At 42.1% G+C, this 20118-nt stretch overlaps 1 protein-coding gene across 29 annotated transcripts in view; it reads right to left on the reverse strand.

Annotated features, from left to right (window-relative positions):
* The window catches only part of pknox2 (pbx/knotted 1 homeobox 2), a 422222-nt gene that overhangs the window by 239934 nt on the left and 162170 nt on the right, over window positions 1–20118 (reverse strand). Inside the window, exon 1 of one of the 29 annotated variants that reach the window (XM_059639003.1) lies at window positions 10709–10730. The exons of the other annotated variants lie outside the window; for them this stretch is intronic. The gene's annotated coding sequence lies outside the window, so the exon portion shown is untranslated. Of the gene's footprint in view, window positions 1–10708; window positions 10731–20118 lie in introns of those variants that run through there. 29 annotated transcript variants of the gene reach the window in all.

A 20118-nucleotide genomic window follows, 5' to 3' on the forward strand; every position in this document is an offset into this window, starting at 1 on the left:
AAAAATCACCCAACACAAACCAGAAAACAGAAAACACACACCCCCAACATGCACATGCAACAATACCATGAATACCATAGTCCCTGCAAAACATGGAGTGCAAATCTAAATACAGGGCAGCATGGTGGCTCGGTAGCTAGACCTGGGATCGGTTGCACCCTCGGGTAGCTATGTGTGTGGAGTTTGCACATTCTCCCCGTGTCTGCGTGGGTTTACTCTGGATGCTCCGATTTCCCCCCAAAGCCCACAGACATGCAAGCAAGGTGTATTAGCCATGGAAAAAGCAGGGTTACAGGGATGGGGTAGGGGGCTGAGTGTGGGTGGGATGGTCTTAGACTCAGAGTCAGACAGCACGGAAGTACATCCTTCGATCCAACCAGTCCACTCTGAACATAATCCCAAAACTAAACTAGTCCCACATGCCTGCTCCTGGTCCATATCCCTCCAAACCTTTCCGATTCATATCTCCATTCAAATGTCTTTTAAACATTGTAATTGTACCCACATTCACCGCTTCATCAGGAACTTCATTACACACGCAAAACACCCGCTGTGTAAAAAATTTGCCTCAATTCTTTTTTGAAAATCTCTCTCCTCTCACCTTAAAAACGTGGTCCCTAGTTTTGAAATTCCCCATCTTAGGGAAAAGACAACTGCCATCAACTCTATCCATACCTTTCATTACTTTATAAACTTCTACAGGTCACCTCTCAACCTCCTATACTCTAGTGAAAAAAGTCCCGGCCTATCTAGCCTTTCTGTCTGTACCCAGCAACATCCCGATAAATCTCTTCTGAACCCTCTCCAGCTTGATTATATCCTTCCTATAATTGGGAAACCCAAACTGGACACAGTATTCCAAAGGAGGTCTCACCATTGTCAGGTACAACTTCAACTTGACTTCCCTACTCCTACACTCAAAGGACTGGACAATGAAGGCAAGCCAGCCAAACACCTTTTTAATGCTCCTGTCTATATGCAACGCAAATTTTAAACAATTATGTATCTGCACATCTAGGTCGTTCTGTTCTCCTACACTATCCAAGGCCCTACCATTAACTGTACAAGCCCTACCCTTGTTTATTGTACCAAAATGCAATCTCTCACATTTATCCAGGTTGAACGCCATCTGCCATTTTTCAGGCCATCGACCCATTTGACCAAGATCCCTTTGTAATCTTAGGTAAACTTCTTCACTGTACACACCACCAATTTTGGTGTCATCCACAAACTTACTAACCATGCCTTCTATATTCTCAACCAAATCATTTATATAAATGACAAGCAACAGAAGACCCAGAACCGATCCCTGTGGAACACTGCTGGTCACAGGCCTCAAGTCCGAAAAGCAACCCTCCTCCATTATTCCTGTCTCTTGCCATTAAGCCACTTATGCATTCAATTGGCAAGCTCACCCTGAATCCCATGTAACCCAACTTTAATGATTAGTCGACCATGTGGAACCTTGTCAAATGCTTTACCAAAATCCAAACAAACTTCATCTACTAAGTTGCCATCACCAACCTTTTTGATAACTTCCTCAAAAATCTCAATCAAGTTTGTAAGACACAACTTTCCATGCACAAAACCATGCTGACTATCCCTAATCAACTCTCGTCTCTCTAAAATGTCCATAAATCCTATCCTTTATAATCACCTCCAACAATTTACCCACAAGCGAAGTCATACTCACAGGTCTATAGTTCCTCGGTTTCTCCTTACAAACAAAGGTACAACAGTAGCCACCCTCCAGTCAGCAGGCAACTCACCGTTAGTTATAGATGATGCAAATATTTCTGCAAGGGGCCTCGTAATTTCCTCCCTTATTTCCCACAACATTCTGAGATACATTAGATCAGGTGCCAGAGATTTATCGACCTTTGTAGTCTCCAAGATCTCATGAGCTTCCTCTTCTGTAATATGAACTGTTTTTAAAGCAAAGTTTATTTCTCTGCATTCTCTAGACTCCATTTCTTTGATCACATTGAAAACTGATGTGAAATACTCATTTAGTATCACCCCCACCTCCTCTGGTTCAACACAAAGATGGCCTCCCTAATTTTTAAGAGGCCCAACCATCTTGCTCTTAACGTCTTAATATCTTTATTCATCCATTGTTCCTCAATCTTACCAGCCTCACCTTCACTTTAACAGGAACAAAATGCTTCTGAACTCTTGTCTTCACACATTCGAAAGTTTCCCACTTGTCAGACGTCCTTTTACCTGCGATCAGTCTACTCAATCAACTTATGAAAGTTTTTAGCTCACGCCATTAAAATTTGCATTACTCCAATTAAAAACTTTAGCTTTTATGGAAGGCTTATTCTTGAAACTTATTGGATTATGATCACTCGACCCAAAAGTATTTCCCCACTTTTACATCAGGCACCTGCCCTGCCTTATTGCCCACAAGAGGGTCTGGTTTTGCTCCTTTTCTAGTAGGAGCATCCACATATTAGAACATAGAACATTACAGCACAGTACAGGCCCTTCGGCCCTCGATGTTGTGCTGACCTGTCATATCGATCTCAAGCCCATATTGATAAAGAAAATTTTCTTGAGCACATTTGACAAATTCTTCATCATCCAAACCTTTAAGACTGTGGTAGGGCCAGTCAATTTTTGGAGAATTAAAATTCCCCATTGTTACAAACTTATGCTTAAATATATTGGAGATGTCCATACATATGTTTCTCTACTTCTCTCTTACTATTGGGGGGCCTATACTACAATCTCATCAAAGTAATCTTTCCTTTCTTATTTATAATTTCTCGCCATGTATTTTCACTGGACGATTTTTCAGAATTATCTTTCCTAATTATAGCAGTAATGTATTCCTCAATCAAAAATGCCAGTACCCACTCCTTTCTTGCTTCCTGTTCTATCCTTCATATAGCATCGAAATAAGGAAAATTGGCCTGCCAAGTTTTGTCCATCTCTTATCCAAGTTTCTGCAATAACTATGATATCTCAGTCCTATGCTCTCAAATGTGCTCAGGGTTCATCAGCCTTACCTATTAAGACTTATTGCATTGAGATAAATGCAGTTAGGTTCTTTAGAGTTACTATATTCTTTGGAGGGATGGTGTGAACTCAACTGGCCAAATGATCTGTTTCCACACTGTAACACACACAAGCCTAACTAACCCAAGCCAACATATCCAATCTCAAACACACACACACACACACACACACACACACACACCTTTATACCTACCAACTTCACAAAATGCACACAAACAGATATGCAAGCTGAAGCCACATATGCAAATCCATAAACCTGCACGCACGCACACACACACATGCACATAAACACAAGACAACATAAATGGCCATCAAACATAACCCCACACAGAAACATCACAGGCAAAAAAAAACTCAAACTAACCACACAAAAATACAGCAGGTACAAACAGAAAAGAGACAGCAATACACAGAAGCCATAAACTGGTGGTCTCTGTTTTAGGATCTTGTACATCACATTTCTGTGAATCCTCATCATCACACATCATAAAGCAAATGGTTGTGACCAGGAGCATGATGAGATACTAAATGAGTTTATGCCCTGTAGTCTTTAAACTCTCAGAGTACCTACAAATCCAATCAATTTATACAGGGCAACCCCAGGAGGGCCCACTCAAGTATCAAGGCAATGAGTCATATTAAATTTGTGTCTCCAGGCTTCTGAGTCACTGGAAATTCAAAGCTCTTGTCCAAAAACTCTCAGGAGGCCCAGTAACATTTTCAAGAACATGCTACTATTGACAGACAGTGAGCAGATGTTGCTGAAGACACTTCCTACAGATCTGTAATCAGACACTTCAAGCTTTAAAAGCTCCTGGTAACTTGCAACTCAAACAGAACAAAAGCACACGTCAATGGGGATTTGATATCATGCAAAGTGGACAGGTCCCAGGTTCTAATCCATGTTGATCTTTGTTTGAGAAGTGATCAACTCTAAACTTGGCACGAGTGCGCTCGTTTGTAGGGAATGATGGTGGGAAGTGCCTGAAAAATCAAAGCAACTCATAACGTATTCCTGAACCACAGTCTCTGTTTTCACCTAGCCATCTATGTAAGTAAAAACAATCTATTTGAGATAGGAGGCTTCAATTCATAAAAGCACAGCTTTGTTGATGATGTCAATCACTGAGGAACAGTTTTGACCACATGTGCCATGATGATTCCACCAAGTGGCACTGTAGGATGTTGCTGTCACTGCTGGCATATTACCAGGCTGCTGGAACCACTGCACACCATAGTGTTGTAGAGCAACCCACAGAAATTGTCATCATTTCCCTCTGCCATCAGCTACTGATGACTGGGTGTGAGAATCAATACACAGGACCTTCACTTCTCACTTGCAAACATTGCTGAAACAGAGTTTAGGGGCTCTCCTGACCGTCTCACTCCAGCTACCTCACCATATCTAAACCTCTTGGGCATGCAGCCATCTTGCAACATGTGGATGTGACTGAGCCAATGAAAGATGGCCTCTGTTTAAGGACTGCTAAATATACTGGGTGTTTTGCCTTTGAGAAGGCTGCCATGTTTGTGATTGTGTTCTGCCACAGTATATCCACAATGAAGCGTCAAGCTTAAATACAGAAACATCGAAAATAGGATCAAGAATGGGCCATTCAGCTCATTGAGTCTGCTCCACCATTCAATCTGATCATGGCTGATTATTTAAGTCAAGCCCCATTCCTCCTTTCTTGCCTTACTGTTTGATCCCTTTAGCTCATAGAACTATATATAACTCCTTCTTAAAATGATTGACCTTTTTTCTTTTCTTAATAGCTCTAAGTCATAACTTGCAGCCATACATCAAGCTCCTGAGAACACAGGCCTTATCACCATCAACTTGGTCCCAAGGAGTCTAATCCATCAGATCTACCACTATCAAGACTGAAAGCAAAGGTAAAAACATATTGATACCCAGATAATTCTTTTGTGCTGCTGATGCTATGCTAGTTACCCATATGGAGACTTATCTACAAAGACCAGTGGACTATCTCTTCACACTGTGTGTGCCTTGTCCTTCCTGACCATATACCTAGACAACTAGTGTTGTATGACCGTTCTTGATCAACTGAAATAACACTCTGCTTGAAGTGGTTGACAAATACTGTTATTTATCTCCAGTATTAAAGACAAAGACAATCTATCTCGTAACGATGAACTTGATACACACAGAAGGGGAAACAGCTACCACCTTTGGCAACTTGCCAACAATGAAAAATAAACCCAGGTGAGGATTCTCACCACAGCACAGAGCCTCTCCATTGTGGTGAAAATGGCTGATGACCCCATAAACAGCAAACCCTGACCCCAAACACAACACTTCCATTCTCACAGGATTTGGAAATGGGGTGGAATAGAATATCCTTTATTATAACATGTACTCAAGTATGGAAGTGCAGGAGTACAGTGAACAGTTTATAATATCACCGCTCATGGCACCATCTTAGGCACAAAGTATCTAGGTAAAAATCTTAATTTAACAAACAGGAATAAAAAAGAAAAGGGTAGCGACAGGTAACAAGTATTGTTGGCAGTTAGCCATTTACATCATTAGCTGCCTCCACTGAAGCGGGATTTTGCGATCTCTGGTGATTGAATCTTGTACTTGGACACTTCATTTCCAGAGATGGCTTTGGAGAATGTCTTCTGCTTTGGTCACTGCTCAGAGCAGGGCCTAATGCTGCAACTGAGATAGTTAAAGAAATTTATACAACTACACAACAGTTTTGAGATTCTTTCAGCTTATTTGAAAGAGAGTTTGGAGAATGCACGGCAAATGTGCAGGAAGCCATTCAAATGCAGGGGGAGCAAAAACAATATTGTGGTAATTAGGACAGTACACAGTGAGTAGGGTGGACACGTTTCTCTGCGGTAAAGTGAGAGAGTCTAGAAGGCTGCGCTGCCTATCTGCCTCCAAAGCTCAGTTCTTCGACTGAGGACTGGAGAGGAAGGATCCAGCTGCCATGTACCAGTAACACAGACCCAGTGACATACACACAAGGAAAGAGATTCTGTAGCATCACTAGGAGGAGCTAGGCACCAAAGTAAGAAAAATGAAATCACAAAGGTGAACCAAGTGAAAATTGGCATGAAGCAAATCAGACCACAGGGATTCATCTGTAGCCCAAAGGCTGGTGGGTTCCAGCTTGTGGGGCATTGGGAAAGTTTGTGGAAAACGTGAGGCCTGTGAAGGTGTCAACATCTTCTGATCTTTAGTGGGACCAGAGTTGTAGTGAGCTGCTCAACTTAGGAAGTACAGGCTTTTAAACTAGATAATTGAAGCAAATGATCAAATCTTGGGAGAATGAGGTAAATCAATGTGTGGAAAGAAGGCAAGAAAGCATGGTATTGATATGGGAAATGATAAATAGATCATGACAGGAAGGGATACAGAATTCAAATCTAAGAATACGTCAACAGAAAAGACTAGAGATTACAATAATAATACAAGAACAGAACTAAAGCTTTGGATCTGAATACATGTAGCATTGAGATTTTCTTAAGGTTTTTGATAAAATGTCACATCAAATTGAGGGTGCATCCATGAGGATCAATGGTCGGCACAACATTGTGGGCTGAAGGGCCTGTTCTGTGCTGTACTGTTCTATGTTCTATGTTCTAAATGTTTGTTGTGGAAAACAAAAGCTTATGGTACGGGGAGGTAAGATATTGGCATGGATAGAAGATTGACCTCTTAATAGCCATTAATTGGCCTTAAATTTTATTACAATTTACAGAAATTACTTGGATTAAAGAACAGAGATATGGTAGCTAAACTGGCTAATACCACAAAGATAGGAGGAAAGTAAATGGTGAAAAGAAAAATAAATGAGGTTCGAAAGGGATATAGGTAGGTTAAGTCAGCAAAGATCTGGCAAACAGAGTACAATGTGAGAAAATGCAACATTATTCACTGTGCTAGAAATAATGCAAAAGTTCAGTATCAAATGGTGGGAGATTGCTGAACTGTGAAATCAGAGGGGTCTGGTGGTCCGAGCACATGAATCACAGAATGTTAGTATGCACATACTGCAAGTAATTAGGAAACCTAATAAAATGTGATATTTCATTGAAGGGAACTGCATTGAAAAGATTAGATTTCAGTTATACAGATATTAAAGAGACCTGACGAAGGAGCAACGCTCTGAAAGCTTGCGATTTCAAGTAAACCTATTTGAACACAACCTGGTGTTGTGTGACTGCTGATTCTGCTTTGAATATGTAGTCCTCTCATCGATGAAAATGTAATTGAATTTGTGCACAGCAAGGTTGTACAAATAGCAAACCTGATGAATGACTAGCTGATCTGTTTTCAATAGTCGATTTGAGAGATAAATACATGCCAAGAATATTAGCCAAGCTACTGGGAGAACTCACTGTTCTCCTCTTTTAATAGCACTACAGGATCTATCATTTACATTCACTTGAACAGGAAGATGGTGCCTTGACTTCAGATGTCGCTTGAAAGAGGGCATCTCCAACAACGTGATACATCCTTAGTTTTATTATGAAGAGTTAGCCTTTGTGTTGGTCTGTGTTTTGGTGCTGAATTTGTAACCAATAGAACTTTTTGAAATTAGCAGTTTGGAATATTTATTTACTTCTGAAGGCATAGTCTCCTGCTGGTACATTGACTTGTAGGCACTGGTAACTTTCCAAAGCAATTACTCACCTCGTGTAATCTCGGACAAAGATACATTGATTTTAAAGCCGTCGGCAGCGGCATTCCATGAGAGTGCATGTTGTACAATCAGCCCTACAGTCTTGGAGTTTGATCTCCAGCCCAAAATGTAAAGGACTTGGATTTTTTTTCAGGGAGTTCAAAGTGCAAATCTGGGAGAAGTCCTGGGTCCACAAAGCTGACTTTTAACAGCAGTTCTGGACAATGCATTTCCAGTTAGTGGTTAGCATGGGCTGGTTTAGAACACTGGCTAGAACATTTCAAAAATACCAAGGAAGCAGGCACATACAAAGATGGTAAAATGTGAGGCTGGATGAACACAGCAGGCCAAGCAGCATCTCAGGAGCACAGAAGCTGACATTTCGGGACTAGGCCCTTCATCAGAGAGCATACAAAGAACATACAAAGATGGATTGGGTGCATGGGCACCCTATACAACATTTAAAAATACAGAATAAAACACGAGACATCACTCCAGCCCTCGCAACTGTGTGTCTCTTCATCTAGTTGCCTCTCATGCCCGTCATGTTAAGACATGCCCCAAACCACTTTTTGGACCACCACCCCATGCTCCATTGCCTCGGCACATTCCCCCACTCCTCAATACTCCTCACACCTCCTATCCAAAAGTCTTTCCCACTCCCCTTGAACAAATGCAAGGCTCAATCTACCCCTGTGTGCCAACCCATGCCAATTTACCAAGTGTCCATCATGGGCAGACCTCGCAACCCATGCAGAAATTAGATAACAGAACGTTCACTCAAATGTAGTTCCAATTGTCTTACAGGTTTCACTATGTTGAAAGCAATATACTCTCTATCATTAAAAACCTGTTTACTCTATTTGCATTCCTCCAATTAAATACAGCTTTCTAACTAGCATCGGAATTCACAGTCCCACAATATATCTGTAACCACTTCTAGCTGTCAATCACACACTGAAATGGCAGGGATTCAACTGTGATAATGGATGATTGTGAAATTTATCATGTAGCAGTCATTTGAATGGAGAATCCCAGGCTTACGTCAATAGTCAGAGTGAAATAGAAAGTATTATTTTAAGCATTTTGAATCACGATCTCAAAGATTTAAAGTGCAAGACCTTTAAATGTCCTGGCAGTTCCCTTTTAAAATTGCTTTTGACAGGTGCTGATAGTTTTGACTGTAGATTTTGAGAAGCCTATGGGCCATTCCAATGAGCTTGACAATGATGAGTTTACACCTTTTATTATGAAGATTTTTTTTGCCTACTGTTAACATTCCAAGGGCACCTGACCTTCACCAAAGAGCACATTACCTTCCCTAAAGGTGTCCCAGGGCCAATCCCAAGGGAGACCCCAGCTTTGCAAAGAAATGCACAAAAACTCAATTTCTGATTTTACCAGATTTGCATATGAACATATTAATTCAAAACAGAGGTAAGTCATTGGCCCCTCAAGTTTGCTTACTTATTCAGTTAGATTATTGCTGACCTGATTACTCCACACTCTTGCCAACCCTAGAAAACCTTTCACTCTGTTGGTTATCAGGAATCTCTCTACCTTTGCTTTGAAAATAATCTGCTTCCATCACAATTTGAGGAAGTGAGTTTCAAACATACATAACCCTATGACATAAAAAAAACTTGTGTCAAACGTTGGACCCTTGATTTTAAACTGTAACAGCATGTGATTCCAAATAAAGCTGCTGGACTATATAACCTAGTGTCATATGATTTCTGATTTTGCCCACTCCAGTTCAACACTGGTAACCTCCACATCTATTAGAAGTCAGTCACTGGTTGTGAAGCATTTGACAGTTTCGTGGCGGCGTGAATGGCTTAAAGTTAGTATGTGCTTTCTCTTTACTTTCTCCTGAAGATTACTACATTTTATTTCACATTGGGAAGATTGCAAATTTTGTTTTAAAGACAGTGTCTAAGAGGAGGAGAGAGAGGCAGAGGGATGGAAAAGTTTAGTGAAGGAGTTCCAGAGCTTAAGGTCCGAGGCAGCTGGAGGCACAAGTAATAATGCTGGAGCAAACAAAATGGGGCTAGATGAAGCGGAGGCCTGAATTGGAGGAGCACTGAAATCTCAAAAGATTGCAGGGCTTAAATAGAAATCTGCTGTGAAGAAACAATAAAAGTGGTGTATGGAGAGCACAGATTTCAGACAATTTGACAAAACAACAGTTTTATTTGTTGGGGGCATGTCAATGAGTCAAAACAGTTTAACAAAATAGGTTTTTGATCTGAAATGTGCCATCTCGGCTGGGGGGGGGGACGGTGGTTAGCGGTGAAGCATGTTCACAAAAACATTAGATATTGGCAGGGCTCTGTTTGCTGCACATCTTTGCGCTTATTACACAACACATCTGGAACAGAGGAGATTTGAGAATCATGAAAAAAAGACAACTCACTCTTTAAATACCGAGAACAATCCATACTACTTCTGTGCATTTGCAAATAAACCTTCAAGCCACACAATAAAGCAACGCATCAGAAGGTTATGAGATCAAATCCCACTCCAGAGATTTGAACACTAAATCTCAGCTCAGACATCAATGCACCAGAAAGGGAATACAGCTTTCCTTGTTTAGCACACCTAACACGCTCCTGAAAAAAATGCAGCATTCTAAATGAAAATTGCTAACTAAAACAAAAACACAGTCCCCGTAATAAAATACATGACAGTGGGCAGCATTTCATTTCTGAATTCTAATTATTACATATAAAACTTAACAGGCCCAAACATCTTCACACGAGGGAGTTTTGAGAAGATTTGTAGCTCAGGTCGAGGTTCTGGATGTGAGTTTGCTCGCTGAGCTGGAAAGTTCGTTTTCAGACGTTTCGTCACCATTCTAGGTAACATCATCAGTGAGCCTCCGACGAAGTGCTGGTGTTATGTCCCGCTTTCTGCGTAGTTCCTCTGTGCTGCAGTGTGTGGTGGCTCATTGGAATTACACAGAGGAACTACGCAGAGCAGAGGAAAATCACCTATACAGTGTATTCAAAAAGAATGGGTACCTTATGAACAGTCCGCCGATTCCTCAGCAATAAACCCAAACAAACAGACAAAACGGGCTCAGAAACCATAACCACTCTCCCCTACATCAAAGACATTTCCGAAATAACTGCCAGACTACTCGGACCCCTTGGCATCAGGGTAGCCCACAAACCCATCAACACACTAAAACAGCAGCTAATGAACTTAAAAGACCCTATACAGATAACAAATAAAACGAACGTCATCTACAAAATACCTTGCAAGAACTGTGACAAACACTACATTGGACAAACGGGCAGAAAGCTAGCCACCAGGACACATGAACATCAACTAGCCACAAAACGACATGACCCACTATCACTCGTATCCTTACATACAGATGAGGAAGGACACCACTTTGATTGGGACAACACATCCATCCTAGGACAAGCCAAACAGAGACATGCATGAGAATTCCTAGAAGCATGGCATTCCAACCGGAACTCCATCAACAAACATCTGACTTGGAGCCAATCTACCACCCACTGAGAAAAAGAACAGGAAATGGCATCACCAACACAGGAAATGACATCACCAACCCAAGGAAACCTAACCAGATAAATAGAAAGCGGGACATGACACCAGCGCTTCGTCGGAGGCTCACTGATGATGTTACCTAGTATGGTGATAAAACGTCTGAAAACGAACGTTCCAGCTCAGTGAGCAAACTCACATCCAGATCTTCACACTAGTTCTCACCAAATCATTACCGCTTCCACTGCAAAATAACAGTAATTTGAATTTTAGGCATATGCCCACAAAATTCTAAAGCTTCGAGGTAGTTGATGAAGCCTCCAATATAACCTGGTACACTTACAAATGTGCTCTACGTAAAAGGAAAATGACAGCACAGTGCTGCAGGAAATAGGTGCAAGGTATTTTACAATGACCTGATCCGGGTCAGTATAAGACACTGAAAACTGATGGGAGTTAATGGTGATTCAGTCATCTTTTTCTGCCTTGCATGCTGTCTTCAGGCAACTGTGTTCCAGTCTGCCATGTCATCAATGCAGACAAACATGCCTTCCCTCTTTTTGAGCTACATGTAAAAGCCCTGTGTATTTATATGGGCTTTATAGCTTCAATGAGAGAATTGGACAAGTAGGAAGGTGGATATTGGCCTCCTCAGCCCAAGAACATACAACATCTCTGCTTGGATCATCTGTTAGGTGAGTTCTGTTATTCCACTCGGTGCCTGTGCAAGAAATTCCTCACCAGCCTCCCATGGGCGGGTGAGGAGAGCCTCATTATGATGCTAGGTAGCCTCAGCATGCTCCTTCTCACTGTCCATCCCATCAATAGCCAGTTGGATCCCAGTTATGGTGAAAGTTATCGGTCATTTGTGGCTTTTATCATCACCATCTTCCACACCTTCTTCATGCTGAAGATGATTTCTTCGGCAGCTGTGTTGTACTTTTGGTTCTCATCAACGGCCTCAATAAGCTGAGAGACCGGCTGCTGTCGGGTACATTCCTAATCGCCGTGATCCATTGGCCACTGCCTGACTGTGATCACATAACAAACGTACACAAAAGCTCCAACTCTGGATTACCATTCCAGAATTTACCACAGGCTCCTTCCAGTGGCTCTTTTAATCTGCCAATAGAATGACTGACAACTCCAAAACATTTGAAGTTTTGCATTATCCTGATTTGACCTTTTCACCGTTTTCATCACCAATTCACTACTGCGCACCTTGCCTGACCCTCACACCCTGAAACATGTGCTATATATATGCACATGCATATTTGTGTATGTGTGTGTGCGCGCGCACGTGCGAATGTGTGTTATGTGTGTATATATCAGTGTTTGTACATTATATATAGTGTATGTGTATGTTATACGTGTGTGTATGTGGGGGTCAGGAGTTTGGTGGCAGTGGTGGTGGTGTGTATTTAGCCACACATTCTCTACCTTACCTAATATTGCCTGCATTCAAAACTATTTTCACTGGCTATGAAGCCCGTCAGGACACAATGTAAATATAAGTTCTTCGCTTTGAATGGGTAAATGTATCACCTCCATCAGTGATGAATTCAAGACTCTTTCAACTTGCTGAGTTAGCAGGAGACATACAAATTGAGACCATAGAAGCAAGAATCAACAGAAGCATCAGGGTTGGTATGCTAAATAAAAACCCTCTGATCTACAGAAATAACAGCTGAGCACAGTAATGGTAATCAATCAAATTGCCAACATCAATTCAGCATCATCTTGCCAGTCAAATGACTTTACCGTCTGTCTTCAGCAATGCAGCGCTTTCGGGAGCATCAGCGTGGACGGAGGTCTGCACAAATATAGCCAGGTAGAATTGCAAAGCTTCTGCAATTGCCTTGGAATCTGCAGGAACTTTGGAAATGTGAAAAGGTTGTTTGATTACACAAAGAGGTGAAAACTTTGTGCACATTTCCATCTAGAGCAGTCAACTCTGACCTGCTGGGTGCAGCCCAGAAATTCAGGCACTTGGTAATGAGAACTTACCAACACAGCAAAAACAACATGAAGGGCTCATTGGAGGAAGTGGAGGCCATTATTTCAGCTACCTGTTGACAGATGAGGACCAGGAAGTTTGTGTGGATGTGAACTACGCCAGGGCTGTGATTTCCCCATTACTGGCCTATACACACTTTTCCCAGGTCGTTGTGTAAGGACTTTTGGACCCCGAAATAAAGCCATGTTTACTAAGTGTCATTAGTTACTTCATCTATTGAGAAAGATCCCACGCAATCTAGTCAAGGTTTTTGACTCCAAGCCCCAACCAGATCCTTGCTTCAAGTGTCAATCAAGCTTAAAGGGACTTCTTCTTGATCCTCAGATTGTTTCTTTGTTAGTTTGAATAGGTGATTTTTTGTCCCACTCTTATCACCATCTCTACATTCATAAAAACATTGGTAGCTCCACTTCTATGGAGCTTGCTCTGCAATGAGAGGGCCTGGATTTCCCAGCACCTGAAGCCTGGGGAGTTACTGGATGCATCTCAGAAACTAATGCTTCAAATAAACAGAAGGGTTACCTGATATCTGACCTCTGCTGTAACATGTCTTTAAAGCACTCGCAGGCATTGCTAGCTGGGCCAATATTTATTGTCCCTCCCTCATCGTCCTTGAGAACATGATGGTGAGGTGCAGTCTTGAACCACTGCAGTCCATGATCGAGAAGCGATCAAGGAATTATTAGTCGTTTAACTCCAAATATGGGAAGTATTTTTCTTTCATGCAATTGACTAATTCTCTCCTTCACCCAAGAAAACTCAATACCACCCTCGAGCACTCCAAAGCAAACTACGTGAAGTTGCTGTTAGGCCAGAGAGCATCCATGTCCTCAATAAGGAAGCTTAGGGGACTTTGATTTGGCAACAGCCCAGGTTTAGAGATGACTCTCTCCAAATATGGACAGCAAGACTGCAAGACGTAAACCAATTAAAACCTCGCAGTCCACCAGCACAAAAAGTTTGGATATTTCTCTGGATCACCCTCCCTGTTAGATTATTGGCTTGCTGGGCTAACTGGTGCCTAATGTGAAGAAATCTCTCCAAGACCAAGCAACAAAACATACTAGTTGGCTAATCATCTACAATCCTCAGCAATCGCATTCACAGAGGATCCACTCACTTAGTTTCCTTTATTAAACAGCACCATCTTGGATCCAAATCAACTCTAAGAGAGCCCAAGTAAATTTCTTCCTACCCAAAAGGGAAAAACCACAAATTGTCCTTGACATTGAGACAACATTAGGCGAAGCATGACATCGAAGAACCCATGTAAAACCTGGAGTCAATGGGAATCAGGGAGAAGGGTTGCTGCTGGTTGGAGTCATGCTTGGCACATAAGAAGATAGCTGTGGTTGTTGAGCTCAGTCGTCTCAGCTACAAGACATCTCTGCAGGAATTATTCAGGGTAGTGTCCTAGGCCCAACCATCTTCAGCTGCTACTCCAATGATCTTCCCTCGCTCACTGATGATTGCACAACACTAAGCACCATTCACAACTTCTCAAAGTTGATAGGACTGTGTCCAAATTCAGCAAGACGTGGGCAATATGCAGGCTTAAGCTGACAAGTGACAAGTAACATTCACACCATGTAAATGCCAGGCAGTTATCATTTTGAAGGAGAGAGAGAGAATCTAACCATTATCTCTTGACATGCCATTACATTACCATCATTGAATCCTAACAATCAACATTCTGGGCATGCCCAATGACCAGAAACTGAACTGGAATAGGAATATAAAGGCTGAGGAGGTCAAAGACTAGGATTCAACAGTGAATAAATCACCTTCTGACATCCCAAAAGCCTGTCTACCATCTACAAGGTACAACCCAGGAGTGAAATGCAATACTCCCCAATTGCCTAGTGGATGGGTATGGCTCCAACAAAATTCAAGAAGCTCTTTCAAGACAAAGCAGTCCACTTGACTGGCAGCACATCCATTATTGTTTACTCCTCCACCAACGCTCAATAGCAGCAGTGCATACCATCTACAAGATGCACCACAAAAATTCACCAAGGTTCCCTAGACAGCACCTTCCAAACCAATAACCACTCCCATACAGAAGGACAAGGGCAACCAACTAAAGGCCACTTGCCATCCTAACCAGGGAAATACATCACTGTTCCTTCAGTGTCACTTGGTCAAAATCCTGGAACACCCTCCATAATAAGCGACACCAAATGAATGCAGGCATTCAAGAAGACAGCTCACCATCAGCTTCTCAGGGGATGTAGTGATAGTCAATAAATAGCCTGTAATACCCAGATCCCATGAACGAATAAAAACAAATTGGTCTCAAAACAAGTTTAGTTCTTCCTCAGTTAAAATAAGTATAAAAAGTCCTAGAATAATATTGCACAAGAGGAAGGCGATGGCGCAGAGATATTATCACTGGACTGTTAATCCAGAGATCCAGATAATATTCTGGGGACCCAAGTTCGAATCCCGCCATTTGATGACTTGCCCCCACACCTCCTCCCTCACCCCCATCCCAGGCCCCAAGATGACATTCCACATTAAGCAGAGGTTCACCTGCACATCTGCCAATGTGGTATACTGCATCCACTGTACCCGGTGTGGCTTCCTCTACATTGGGGAAACCAAGCGGAGGCTTGGGGACCGCTTTGCAGAACACCTCCGCTCAGTTCGCAATAAAAAACTGCACCTCCCAGTCGCAAACCATTTCCACTCCCCCTCCCATTCTTTAGATGACATGTCCATCATGGGCCTCCTGCACTGCCACAATGATGCCACCCGAAGGTTGCAGGAACAGCAACTCATATTCCGCCTAGGAACCCTGCAGCCCAATGGTATCAATGTGGACTTCACCAGTTTCAAAATCTCCCCTTCCCCCACCGCATCCCAAAACCAGCCCAGTTCGTCCCCTCCCCCCACTGCACCACACAACCAGCCCAGCTCTTCCCCTCCACCCACTGCATCCCAAAACCAGTCCAACCTGTCTCTACCTCCCTAACCTGTTCTTCCTCACCCATCCCTTCCTCCCACCCCAAGCCGCATCTCCATCTCCTACCTACTAACCTCATCCCACCTCCTTGACCTGTCCGTCTTCCCTGGACTGACCTATCCCCTCCCTGCCTCCCCACCTATCTTCTTTTCTCTCCATCTTCGGTCCGCCTCCCCCTCTCTCCCTATTTATTCCAGAACGCTCACCCCATCCCCCTCTCTGATAAAGGGTCTAGGCCCGAAACGTCAGCTTTTGTGCTCCTGAGACGCTGCTGTGCCTGCTGTGTTCATCCAGCCTCACATTTTATTATTATGTTGATGATGGAATTTGAATTCAATAAATGTCTGGAATTAAGAATCTAATTATGACCGTGAATCCAATGTCGATAGTCTGGAAATATGCATCTGGTTCACTAATGTTCTTTAGGGAAGGAAACTGTCATCCTTACCTGGTCTGGGCCAATGAGTCTCCAGCAAATGTGGTGACACAAAACTGCCCTCAGGCCAATTAGGGATGGGTTATAAATGCTGTCTGCCCAAAGATGTCCTCATCCCATGAATGAATAAAATAAAAAACGGAGGCAATTCAGGCCAAATCTTTTGAAAGGCATTTGAAATCAGTCCCACAGGCTGCTTTCTACATGGTTTGCAAAGTATTTTCTTTCAGTGTGTAACAATTCCCATTTGAAGTCGCTATTGAAACTGCTTCAACCACCCTTTAAGGCAGTACATGCCAAGTCACAAAACTGCACTAAAAAAACATTTCTCATCTCCTCACTGTCTCTTCCATCAATACTTTAAATCTCTATTCACCACAGTACAAAAAATTTTTAACTTTTTATCCAAGTCCTCCAACCCTAAAAGAGCTCAGGCCTCTTGCACATTCTTCATTTTGTCTCTCTATCCTCACTAAAGGTACCGCTCAAAATCTATCACTTCACCTCTCTAACACGGCTCACTGTTAGGTCCTGTTTGACAATGCTCCCGTGATCTGTCTTGTAATGTTTTACTGCTTTTTTTTTCAAAAAGTCAACTTGTTGCAACAACAGTTTGAGAATTCACCCAATTCAATAAGCACACTCACCTCAGCCCAGCTCCATCAGCCGTACAAGAGAGAATCTAAATGTCTGATCTTTCAGCCTTTGACTTGTTCTCCAATTCCCATCAATCATCCAAGATGTTGCAGTTCCTTGTGATGGACTGAGGTGGACAAAGTCTGAAGTCACGTGACACCAGGTTATGGTCCAACCGATTTCCTTGAAATCACAAGCTTTCGGAGCATAGCCCCTTCGTCAGGTGAAGTGAGTATGTTCATAAAACACAGATTTTATGGGCAGAGAGATCAAAAGACCACACAATTGATGTGAGTGAAACACCAAAGAATGAGTCCTGGCAGGTGATCTGAAGTATTAGAAGGTACGAGTTAAACGTGAACAGCTGAATAACAACCGACGGGATGACCTATAATCCGATCAGATGAGGTGACCGATAATTACAAAAAATTAAAACTAAGGTGGTGCTGGAAGACAAACCAAGTGATTAGAATAACATGAATGGTATACAAATTGCATGTCAAAGTCTCACCAAAGTTATAATAATCCAAAGCTGAGGTTGCTGACTTGCTCACTGAGCTGGCTTGTCCTTATTCAGATGTTTCATCATCATGTTAAGTGGCATCAACCGCGGACCCTCCGATGAAGTGATGTTATCCTACTCCATTTGGAATTTATACTGTCCGGTCCGTTATGGTGAGCACTGTCATTTCCAGTTTTGATCTGTATGGGTTTGTATGTGGGGTCCAATTCTAAATGTTTGTTGATACTATACCATAATAGCCCAAACCAAACATAAACACGCATGGGAATTCCTAGAAGCATGGTTCTCCACCTATACTTCAATCAACAAACACTCAAATCATTTGCAGGGATTTATTATTCGGCACTCCATTCACACCATTTGTGTGGTCTTTTGATCTCTCTCTGTCTAGTAATTCTATGTCTGTGTGCTTCCCTCTCACTTCACCTGACGAAGGGGCAACACGTCAAAAGCTTGTGATTACAAAGAAACCTGTTGGACTATAACCTGGTGTCGTGTGACTTCTGACTTCATCAATCACCCACTGATGACCGCAGCTACACGATGAATGCCACAGAGTACAAATCAAAGGTTAAATGAGATTATCTTACAACAGCTCCTTTTTCCTGACTAAATAAAAACTGAAGAACTGCAGATGCTGTAAATTAGGAACAAAAACAAAGTTGCTGGAAAAACTCAGCAAGTCTGGAAGAAAAAGAAATCAGAGTTAACGTTTCAGGTCTAGAGACCCGTCCACAGAACATTCTTAAAAGCTTTTCTGTTTTTGTTCCTTCTTCCTTATCTTGCTACTAAACAAACAAACTGTTCAACTGCCTACACTTTCCCAAGCAACCAATTCTATCCAATCCAACCGCCCTGGTTGTAACCTTAAAGTTCTCACAATGGTTAGAACCAGAGGTTGGTTTCTGATATCTAGTATTAATGAAAATGCAGCAGTAACATTGATACCAAGGCCAATGTGTTCACTAAATTAATCGGAAAGTCACTTCTTTTAGTGAAGAAAATGTATGCTATCATGCTTTTCACTTCTAGTTCATCCAAGTTATGAAATTTTTACAAACAGAGGGCAGGGAAGATAAGATCAGCAGTTAAGGATCCCACTTTATGGTCAAATGTTTATATGCAAGTGCTGATCTACCACAGTCAAAACTCATGTTTTAATGATCATTTGTGTTAGCAGAACTTTATCTGAGTAAACTTGAACACCTCTTTTTCAAGAGTTCCTACGACAGTCACTAGACAAAAACTAAGCAAGAACCTGACTGACACTTCCAATTTGAACGCAAACAGTCCAGATCCTCGCACTGTTTGCAATCACTTAACTCTGAATAGATTGAGAATTGAACTGGTTTTTCTGCTCCAGACAACATTGTTTCAAATGGAGCCTGTGACACATTGGAAGGGCAGTAGACCATGCAAACTTTCTTCTGCCTGCTCCACTATTCAATTAGCACATGGCTGATGTCACCTCACTATTCTCTAAAGTTCTTTCAAAATGCCTACCAGCAACTTATCAATCACAAAAATAGAGAAAATACTAAATCTTTGTGCATAGTCGTCCCCAAGATTATTCTAGCACTTAAGCAGGGGAGGGGAGCATCATTGGTAGACAATACCACTGTCTCCGAACGGTGGTGGCTTGTGAAAGCACTTTAGAAAAGATAGGTACATCCATCAGCTAAATGCATGATAAAATAAATTTGTCTTATCTTCAATGCACAGACTGGTATCAACCAAACCTCGAAAGCAGATTGCGATTATTCATCTCATTGTTGGCAGCGTTGGTGTTGCTGCTGTTTATGGAACCATGTGAAGCAGGAGTCAGCCATTCAGCCTCTCAATCCTGTTCCAACATCTGATAAAAGCATGGCTGATTGTGGCATTAACTCCATGTTCCCACCTACCCTCAATACACTGACTTTCTGAATGTTTCCAAAGTTACAAAGGTGACAATGCTTCAGAATTCATTCATTGTGAAGAAAGTCGAGAAACCCAAAAGGATGTAATAGAGCACAACATCCTTCTTTTTTTTGGAATAAAACAGCGCACGTTGGAATAGACTAACAAAGTCACATACTGTGGCCACTTCAGCAAGAGGTAGGAAACAGGTGATGGATCTGTTTTTGGATTCGGATTCTGGATAAAATTCGAGGACAGAGAACCTCTGAACGATATGGAGGCTTGTTTCTGACCCGTCTCCAGTTCTGTCCCCACTGGATCCAAGTGAAGACTCTGCATGACAGCCACTCCTGAGGCTGCTGCTTGTTCAGGTGACAAGATCTGCTGATTGTGGCAAAGTCTTCCACTTCAGAGAGCGGTGAGACTGGAGACCTGACACCC

This window comes from Stegostoma tigrinum, chromosome 32 (genome assembly GCF_030684315.1).
Source record: "Stegostoma tigrinum isolate sSteTig4 chromosome 32, sSteTig4.hap1, whole genome shotgun sequence".
Taxonomy (NCBI): domain Eukaryota; kingdom Metazoa; phylum Chordata; class Chondrichthyes; order Orectolobiformes; family Stegostomatidae; genus Stegostoma; species Stegostoma tigrinum.